This window comes from Rattus rattus, chromosome 17 (assembly GCF_011064425.1).
Source record: "Rattus rattus isolate New Zealand chromosome 17, Rrattus_CSIRO_v1, whole genome shotgun sequence".
Lineage (NCBI taxonomy): Eukaryota > Metazoa > Chordata > Mammalia > Rodentia > Muridae > Rattus > Rattus rattus.
The window spans coordinates 1,585,764-1,595,042 of NC_046170.1; the positions used below are offsets into that span (position 1 = coordinate 1,585,764).

General features: G+C 46.2%; 2 non-coding genes across 2 annotated transcripts; one reads left to right on the forward strand and one right to left on the reverse strand.

Moving 5' to 3' along the window:
* The first annotated feature begins 5,660 nt into the window (after window positions 1–5,660).
* Trnal-cag lies at window positions 5,661–5,743 on the forward strand. The gene has a single exon. It is a non-coding gene; the product is annotated as a tRNA-Leu (tRNA).
* A 266-nt stretch (window positions 5,744–6,009) lies between these two features.
* On the reverse strand, window positions 6,010–6,092 carry Trnal-cag. Its single transcript has one exon. It is a non-coding gene; the product is annotated as a tRNA-Leu (tRNA).
* Between the last annotated feature and the right edge of the window lie 3,187 nt (window positions 6,093–9,279).

Sequence of the window (9,279 nt, forward strand, 5' to 3'; positions counted from 1 at the left end):
TTCCTCCGTCCCTCCCTCCGTTTCTCCCTCCCTCCCTCCCTCTCTCCCTTCCTTCTTTCCTTTCTTTTAAGAAAGCTCTAACACTATGGCCCAGGCTAGCTTTGAACTCACTATACAGAGAATGCCCGTAAACTCCTGATACTCCTGCTTCAGGTGTACGTCATCACTCTTGGGTCAATTCTTTTTCTTTTTTAAAAAACTATTACTATTTATTTTATTTTATTTATTTATTTATTGAGATAAGGTTTCTCAGTGTTACCCTGGTTACCCTGGAACTTGCTCTGTAGACCAAACTGGCCTTAAATCAAAGATCTGCCTCCCTCTGTGTCTGGGGAATTGGGATTAAAGGTGGGCACCCCCACTGCCCAGCTATCCTTTTCCACATATTTTGAGGACTAGAACAAGGATATTTGGAGTAGGGGTTGGGGATTTAGCTCAGTGGTAGAGCCCTTGCCTAGGAAGCGCAGGGCCCTGGGTTCAGTCCCCAGCTCTGAAAAAAAAGAACCAAAAAAAAAAAAAAAAAAAAAAAAGGATATTTGGAGTATCATTGCCTCTGTGTCTGAGGAGCTGGGATTAAAGGTGGGCACCCCCACTGCCCAGCTATCCTTTTCCACATATTTTGAGGACTAGAACAAGGATATTTGGAGTATCACTAGTTAGCTGTTATACAGTCCTCCAAAATGATGCTTGCAGGGTTTTTTGGTTTTTTTGTTTTTTTGTTTTTTCTTTTTTTTTCTGAGCTGAGGACTGAACCCAGGGCCTTGCACTTTCTAGGCAAGTGCTCTACCACTGAGCTAAATCCCCAACCCCACTTGCAGGGTTTTTAACTGGCTGAGTGATGCAAGCCTAAAATCTCAGAAGGGGGACCCGGGGGACCAAGGGTTCTCTCTCACCTGTCTCAAAAAACAAAGAACAAGACGGGAGGCTTTTAGGATCTTGGGACTTTGACAGAAGGACTGGTTGATTCTGGTTTAACCCAGTGCACTTGGGACCCCCTCCCTGTCTCTGTCTCTCTGTCTCTCTGTTTCTGTGTGTCTGTCTCTGTCGATCTCTCTCCTGAGCACGCACACACACGCGCGCGCGCGCGCGCACACACACACACACACACACACACACACACACACGCACGCACCACGAAAACAGCTACTCTACAAGTGAAAAGTACATTTCAGTAGCAGGGAAACTGTAACTTAGAGACCGACCAATCCAAGCTCAGAACAAAGCGGGGCTGGGCCCTTTCACTTTATTATGACACAGAACAATCAGGGGATTGTTTTTAAGGCGGATTCTGAAACAGTGGTGTGTTTTTGTTTTTGCCGTTGGTTTGCATTCTGCCGTTTAGCTAATCCCACTCCCATTCCTTTCAAATGGCATCGCAGAGCAAGTGGAGCACTGGGTCAGCTGCCAGGAAATGTGGGAGGGGATCTGAGCCAGGCTAGAACCAGCTGCCCACCCAGATCCACACAGACGCGACAAGAGCTCTGGATAGTTGGAATGTACTGCAGGACACACAGGCATCTGGGCTGAGGAATCGATTTGACCCTCTTCCCAGGGATGGTCTCTGCTCACCCAGAGCACCTATGGCCAGCCCTCTTTAGTTCTGCAGTGTTCTATTCTGGTGAAATCCCTACTCCAAGCCTGGCAGGATCAGAGGGACACTAGGATTTTTCACAGGGCAGAGAGACATTAGTCCAGGAGCCAGGCCTAGTTGTATAAGGTCTGTATTCTCAACTACTTGAAAGACCCAAGAGGGGAATTAACCTAAGTTCCAGGCAAGACTTGCTTATATAGAAAAACCTTGTCTCAAAAATATCAACAAGACCAGGAATATCAGTCCAAGCCTTTAATTCTAGCTCTTAGGAGACAGAGGCAGGTAGAACTTTGTGAGCTTAACAAGGCCAATCTAGTATACAGAGTGAGTTCCAGGAAAGCCAGGGCTACAAAGAGAAAGCCTCAAAAACAAAACAAAAACAAACAAGAAAAAGAAACCCACAACAATAACAACAAAACCCTAATGAGTTAGTTCATTAAAATAGATTATCTTTTTTTTTTGAATATGTTAGCATTTAATTAAGTGGCTTTAAGACACAAGAACACAGGCATCCCCAACACCCCTAATCTTCTCTTCAGCGCTTCTGAGAATCTGGCCTTCACAAAGCTTCCCCTTCCCCTTCCCCAGAACTCTGTAGTAGCCTGATTCAACATCGTCAGTGGGGGAGCAGCTCCAGTCTTGTCTTTTGCTGCATTGACCCGTGTCTGCTCTCTGATCAAAGTCTATAATTTACCCAGGTTGACAGCTGAACAGAAGCTCTGGTTCCTCTTCAGGGGGTCATGCCTCGTACCAACTTTCCCGAAGTAACCTGGACGACATTTGTCAAAGTTGATCCTGTGGTGATGCTTGCCTCCAACATTCCCGCGGCGGCGCTTACCGATGCGACCGTGGCCGTGGCTCACGTGGCCTCGGAGTTTCCCAGTCTTCTTCAAGTCTGGGTGGCATGGCTGTGGCAGAAAAGAAAGAGAGTTTAAAAAAAAAATCAGCTAGACCTGGGAATAAGGCACTGTCTATGAGGACCTGGATTCGAACTCTTTGCATCCAGCTCAAAAGCTGGGCGTGGCTGTCGGTGGCCATGACTTCAAAACTGGGGGATTGGAGACAGGCAGCTCCCTAGAGGTCATTGGCCTGGCCCAGAAGTGAGAACTCATCGAGGTAGCCTGTCTCAAGCATCTGCCCCATATACCACCCACACTCAATAAAACCAAAAAGACATGGGGTTGGGGATTTAGCTCAGTGGTAAAGCGCTTGCCTAGCCCTGGGTTCAGTCCCCAGTTCAAAAAAACAAAAAACAAAAAAACCAAAAAAAAAAAAAAAACAAACTAAGAGTGTTGAGAGATGCAATGGGAGAAAAATTACAGAACGGGTCACTGAAGGGTACTAACACTATTTTAATTAACATTTAAGGGCTGAGATGGCTCAGAGGTTAAGAGCACTGACTGCTCTTCCAGAGGTCCTGAGTTCAATTCCCAGCACCCACATGGTGGCTCAACCATCTGTAATGAGATCGATGTCCTCTTCTGGTGTGTCTGAAGACAGCTACAGTGTATGCACATACATGAAATAAAGATTTATTTAAAAAAACAACTAAATTTCAATTCCAACAAATTTACAGGACTCTTCCTATGAGCTTCCATGTTTCCAGCTAGCACACATCCTGACGGTGTCAGACTTGTGCTGATGGTGTGGGATTGGCTCCTCTTTCCAACATAATTATTAATTCATTCATTCACATGGCTTATTGCTGGTCAAAGCCTCCTTGGCAGACATGTTAAGAGTTGGATGAATTTTCTCAGATCTTTTCCTGTTTTGTTTTTTTTTTTTTTTAGTTTTCATTGGCGTGTCTATGTGGAAATAAAGACATTTTCATGCAAAGACTTTAAAACCTTCCAATCTACTTTAACAAAAATGAGATTAACATACATATTGAAAACAATTTTTTTCCCACGTGAGAAGGTTTAATGAGAGGACCAGACAAGGGAGCGGGACAAGAGAGAGTAGAAGAGGAGAGGAGTAGAGGCCGGCCATGAGCACGTAAAGGGAAGGGGGGGAAGGGAATGGGAGAGAAGGGACAAAGGGGAAGAGAGGAAGAGCGAGAGCAAGAGCTACATATTGAAATTTTAAAAATTATTTATTTGCTGTGTTTTGCCTGAGAATACCTCAACCACATGCATGTAGTACCTAAGGCAGCCAGATGAGGGCGTTGGCTCCCCAGGAACTAGGCTACCGATGACTGTGAGATGGTATGTGAATGAATCTTGGGAATCAAACCGTTGCGAAAGCAGACAGTGCTCTTAACCGTGTGTGTGTGTGCGCGTGCGTGCGTGCATGCGTGCGTGCGTGTGTGTAGGTCAGAGGTCAGCCTCAGGGGTTTGTCCTCGCTTCCACATTGAGGCTGCTGAGTGTTCTCGGCTAGCTAGCCCCAAACTTTCCAGGGATTCTCCTGTCTCACCTCTCAGCTCATTGCAAGAAATGCTACTGAGTTCTACTTTACATAGGTTTTTGGTATTAAAACTCAGGTCCTCAACGCTTGCACATCAAACTGTCTCCCACCGAGCCATTTCCCTGGCCTCTCCATAGTGGAATTGGAAACTTGGAGAGGAGCTTCACTCTCTTTGACTTGCTGCATGACAACTTGGGTGACTAACTAGTCCTTTGTCTCCCTACCACAGGCTAACACCGACTTCTAGCCAGGCTCTCTCCCAGGGTGTTTCTTCTTTTTCCTTTTTTTTCCTCCCCATTTGTTTTTTAAGATAGGATCTCGTGTATCCCAGATTAATCTTAAATTCACTCTGTAACCGAGGCTAATCTTGAATTCCTAATTCTCCTTTCTTTACCTCTCAATGACCACGATTATGAATATTCGCCGACACGCCTGTCTTATTGCTCGAAGTTTTAAGTTGAGAAACAGTTTACTTTGAGAAGTTACTTTGAGAAGTTACTTTTTGTTTGTTTTGGATCTCCCCCCTCCACACACACAGAGTGTCTCTGTGTCGGCTTGGGTGTCCAAGAACTAGCTCTTGTAGACCAGGCTGGCCTTGAACTCTGCCTCTGCTTCTCAAGCGCTGGAATTATTGCCTGGCGGAGAAATTACTTTTTTTGGGAGACAAAAAAAAAGTTTTTCTCATGTAGCCCAGGACTTAAACATGAATTTACAAAAAAAAAAAAAAAGTGTCTTATAGGAGAAGGATGCAGCTAGTTGGGTTAGTAGAGTACTTGTTCAGCCCTGCCCCAGTAACCCTCAGTGGATGGAGGAGGCAGGAGGCAGGAGGATCAGGAGTTCAAGGTCATCCTCGACTACTTAACGATTTTTGAGGTCATCCTAGGCTATGAGACCCTGCTCAAAAAACAAAAACAAAAAAAACAAAACAAAAACAAAAACAAAAAACAAAAAACAGACAAGATCAACACCAACAGTTCTCTCCCTAAGTTCTCCAGTTTCTCTGAAGCCGACCGCAGCGCCCCCTGCCCGCAGGTCATCTCCAGCCTGTCCGCCTCGCTAAGAAGCCTCGGCATCCGGTGGCGCGGAGCCACGGGTCCTCTAGAATTCAGAGGCAGTAGCTCGTCCTTGTATTTACGTCTATAGTTCTTAGAATGTAAGAGAAACAGGTTTTCTACATTGTTTCCAGTGAAAACAGCTGCAGGTCCGTTTAAAAAGAGGGGAGTCTTGTCAACACTGTATGTGTTTGTTGTCGTTTGTTTAGGTTTTTTGTTTGTTTGTTTGATTAATTGGGTTTTTTGTTTGTTTGTTTGTTTGTTTGTTTTGAGATCGAGCCTAACTCCATGGCCCAGGCTGGTCTGGAACTCGAGGTTCTTCTGCTTTAGATTACTGAGTGCTAGAATTACAAGTGAGGGGCGCCACGCCCTGCTACTATCGGTGATTTTTAAACCCTGGGTAGACCGGACTGTAGATATTGCACAGAGCGGGAGAGACGCTGGCTGTAGATGCCAGGTTAGCATGTGCATGTGCAGCTGGGGTGAGGGCGTGGTGTATATATGTATATGTATGTAGCGATGGTGATGATAGAAGAAAGTGGTGGTGGCATGGCAGCCGTGGTGTCACAGAATGCCAATAACTAAAATGAACATGAGAAAGCCCACTTTCCAAGTCAGGATGGCCGAGCGGTCTAAGGCGCTGCGTTCAGGTCGCAGTCTCCCCTGGAGGCGTGGGTTCGAATCCCACTTCTGACAAAACTTACGTTTTCTTGCCGGCAATTTTCTCCGAAAATCAAAAGCAAATTTGAAAACTAGACCTTGCGCCTGACAGACCAGAATAAGAGTTATCATTTTTTCCCCCAGCTCCTTAATTCTTTTTACAGTTCCAAATAAAAAATACGTAATAAGAAGATAGTTTAAAGTATACAATGACATTTAAAAAGACAAAGAAGAGAATATTATGAAAAGCCGATTAATGATTACCTAATTCGACTTAATTATGGACAAGAAAATGGTTGACTTGTCAGAAGTGGGATTCGAACCCACGCCTCCAGGGGAGACTGCGACCTGAACGCAGCGCCTTAGACCGCTCGGCCATCCTGACAACTGGAGATAGCTAGCGTAGAAAGTGTTCTTTGTAAGCTTCTGAATGTGCGCATGCGTACCGAAGTAGACGTCTCTAGTTTTCCCATTGGGAGGAGCAAGTGCCCTGTGTAATGCCACACAGTGACCAGCAGGAGGCGTTCGCCACTCACTGGAAAACCCGAAAGGCTTTTTTTTTTTCTTTTTTTCTTTTTTTCTTTTTTTTTCATTTAAATGAATGCAGAAACTGTGTCCTTTAGCTTTGTTTCCTACGGATCTGCCAGCAACCTTGCATTTTTTGCATCCTCACCTTCATGACTTTATGGCACGTGGCAATCAGATCCGTATATTCGAGCCAGCTAACGGTGCTTAGCCTTTGCTACCCTGACCCGGTGACGTCGTAAAGTCCTGGTCCTCTTGCCTAACGGTGGCCAAAACCGCAGCGACCCATTTGCAGGGTTACTGGTTTGTTTCGGATTCTAGCTTAGATGAACCCCTCGGCGGCACGGTCTGATCCGGGTTCTGGCCTTGTCTCCAGTGCCCACAGAGTGCCTGACACACAGTAGCAAGCAGATCAGACCCCCTAACCCCGCGCGGTCTCGCTTTCAGTCATTTCGTGACTCATCACTCTCCGCCCCTTGCCTTCTTCTGTTCCTTCTCGCCCCCTTCTCCCCAAACCTCAGACTTGCTCACGGAAACAGAAAACCCGCAGCCCAGAGGAGCTGTTCCCCATGTTATTTCCAAAGGTACAAATAAGGACAGCATACCATGCCCACAATAATAATGACGATAAGTAACATCTGAGGCAGGGGCGGGTTGATCTCTTTGTGAATTCTAGTCTACATAGTGAATTTCAGGCTAAATCCTGTGTCAAACCAAAAATGATTAGGAATGGTTAGAGAATAAATTAATGGGAGGGGGAAAAAAAAAACCCGACGAAGAATGGTTACAGACATTGGGTCAAAAGGCCCTGAGACAGTTTCAGTGAATCCAAAGGATAAGGCAAACAAAATCAATGTTGGATGAAAAGGTAGCAACGTTTGGTGGGAGATCCAGTGAATGAAAAGGTTCTCAGGCAGAGAGAACTAAACTCTCTCGGGAGGAGAGGTAGTGTGTCAACATCGCCAAGACGCAGGAATTAGGGCGGAGGAGCTTAGGTTTGTGAATTATGATATTATAAGTGTATATATTATTTAACACACTGAAGTTCACCCCTTTACATACCTCTGGCCCTCCCTGAACAGGATCTCTGGCCATAAAGGGGAAACGACAGACAGAAAGAGGGAAAAGAGACGTGGAAGTCTAGGCATGGTAGAACACACACCTATAATTTCAGTACTTGGGACATAGAGGCAGGACATCCTGAGTTCTAGGCTAGCCTGGTCTACAAAGTGTGATGCTGTGTCTAGAAAGAGGAAAAGATAGGACCTCTGTGAATCCAGCCTGGTCTATGTAATGAGCTCTATACCAAGGCTACACAGGGAGACCTTATCAACCCTAACCCCAAATAAAATCGAGGGTTGGGGGGAAGGAAAGTGGGAAGTAAGGAGGGCCAGGGAGATGGCTCAGCAGTCAAGAGCAGGTACTGCCTTTGCAGAGGACCCTAGTCCACTTCCAAGCACCCATAAGCAGGTGGTTCATACTTGCCTGTAACTCCAGCAAGGAAACCCTATGTCTCTGACCTCCTAGGGTTCCACATGTACATAATTTAAAATGTTTTTAAATCAGAAAAAGAGAGAGTCTGAGGGGAGGGTGGGCGGAGGGGGGAGGAGAAAAGGGAAATTCGAGACTCCCTGTGGTGAAGGTCTAAAAGGAAAGCAAAGCCTTCAGCCTCCCTCCTAGAGGGAAGGAAATGACACAGTGGTGTTTGGGCAGTCCACTGGGAGGAAGAAGTACATACCCTAAAATGGAAAGAGGGAAAGGAAAACAGGCTGTAGGTGCCAAATTCCCATCTCCCTAGCTTTCCTCTGCCGCTTCTGCAGGTAACCGACCTGTCCCGTTGCTGGCTGGCTCCTGGCTCCAGGCTGGTGTCCAAGCCCGAGGGGTTTCTGGAAGCAGCACCCTTGTCTTATCCGTGCCAGGCAGGGATATCCCAAACGAGCTCACCAGAGCCTGCCCAGCCTGAAGTCCTGCCAGCAGTTAGCCTCATACCTTGGCTGCGGCCACAGTGGTTCTGGTTTTCTGTTCCTAGGACCTCAAACATCCCCCCAGCCATCCTGAGAAAGGCGATGGGGTAATTCCAAAGCATAAATATAAATGTTTTTCATCTTCCTTTGTTGTTGGTTTTGTGTCTTTAAGAAAGGTCTTGGTATATCATATCAAGTATAGCATAGCATTGTCTAGTTAGTATATTGCCCAGACAAATCTACAACATGGAGTCTTCCTACCTCAAGGGTCCCCAGTGCTGAGTTCACAGGCATGAGCCACCAGGCTAATATATACATTACATATACTATATACATATCAATGAGAATCTCGCTAGGTTCCCCAGGCTCATTTTGAACTCCTGAGCTGGAGCAATCTGTCCACGTCCCCCTCTGTGAATCATGACAGCCAGCTTAAAAGTGGTTCATTAGGGCTGGAGAGATGGCTCAGTGGTTAAGAGCACTGACTGCTCTTCCAGAGGTCCTGAGTTCAATTCTCAGCAACCACATGGTGGCTCACAACCATCTGTAAAGAGATCCGATGCCCTCTTCTGGTGTGTCTGAAGACAGCTACAGTGTACTTATATATAATAAATGAATAAATCTTTAAAAAAAAAAAAAAACTCAGGCAGAAGCCTTCCCTGGCCCCAGCCTGGTTATCTTAGGAATGTTCCGGACTGAGCGGACTAACTCACTTCCAATTCAGACTTCTCTGCATGTGTTTGCAGGTGGGAACCGAGTGCCTGTTTTCCTGCCTAGGAATTGCAAATATTGGGACTAGAGTCTCCCAGCTAATGCCTGGCTGTTGAGAAGGAGGTCTCCTTCTACCTATTCAGCTCTTTGACACCCGCCTCCCACCATGGGATCAAGTCCTGCCCTGTGTACCAGCCCAGGAACTCCTGTTTGATTGTGGGGTTAAGGAGGAGATGTTGGAGTCCGCAATGGTTCAGAGCCTATGGGAAAGGGTTTGTTATACCCACTCCTCTTCCCTCCCAGAGCCATGCCCCCACTCTCGCTCCTCAGAAATCCTGCTAAGATGGGTTTGGCCCTTAGAGAGTTGGTGAT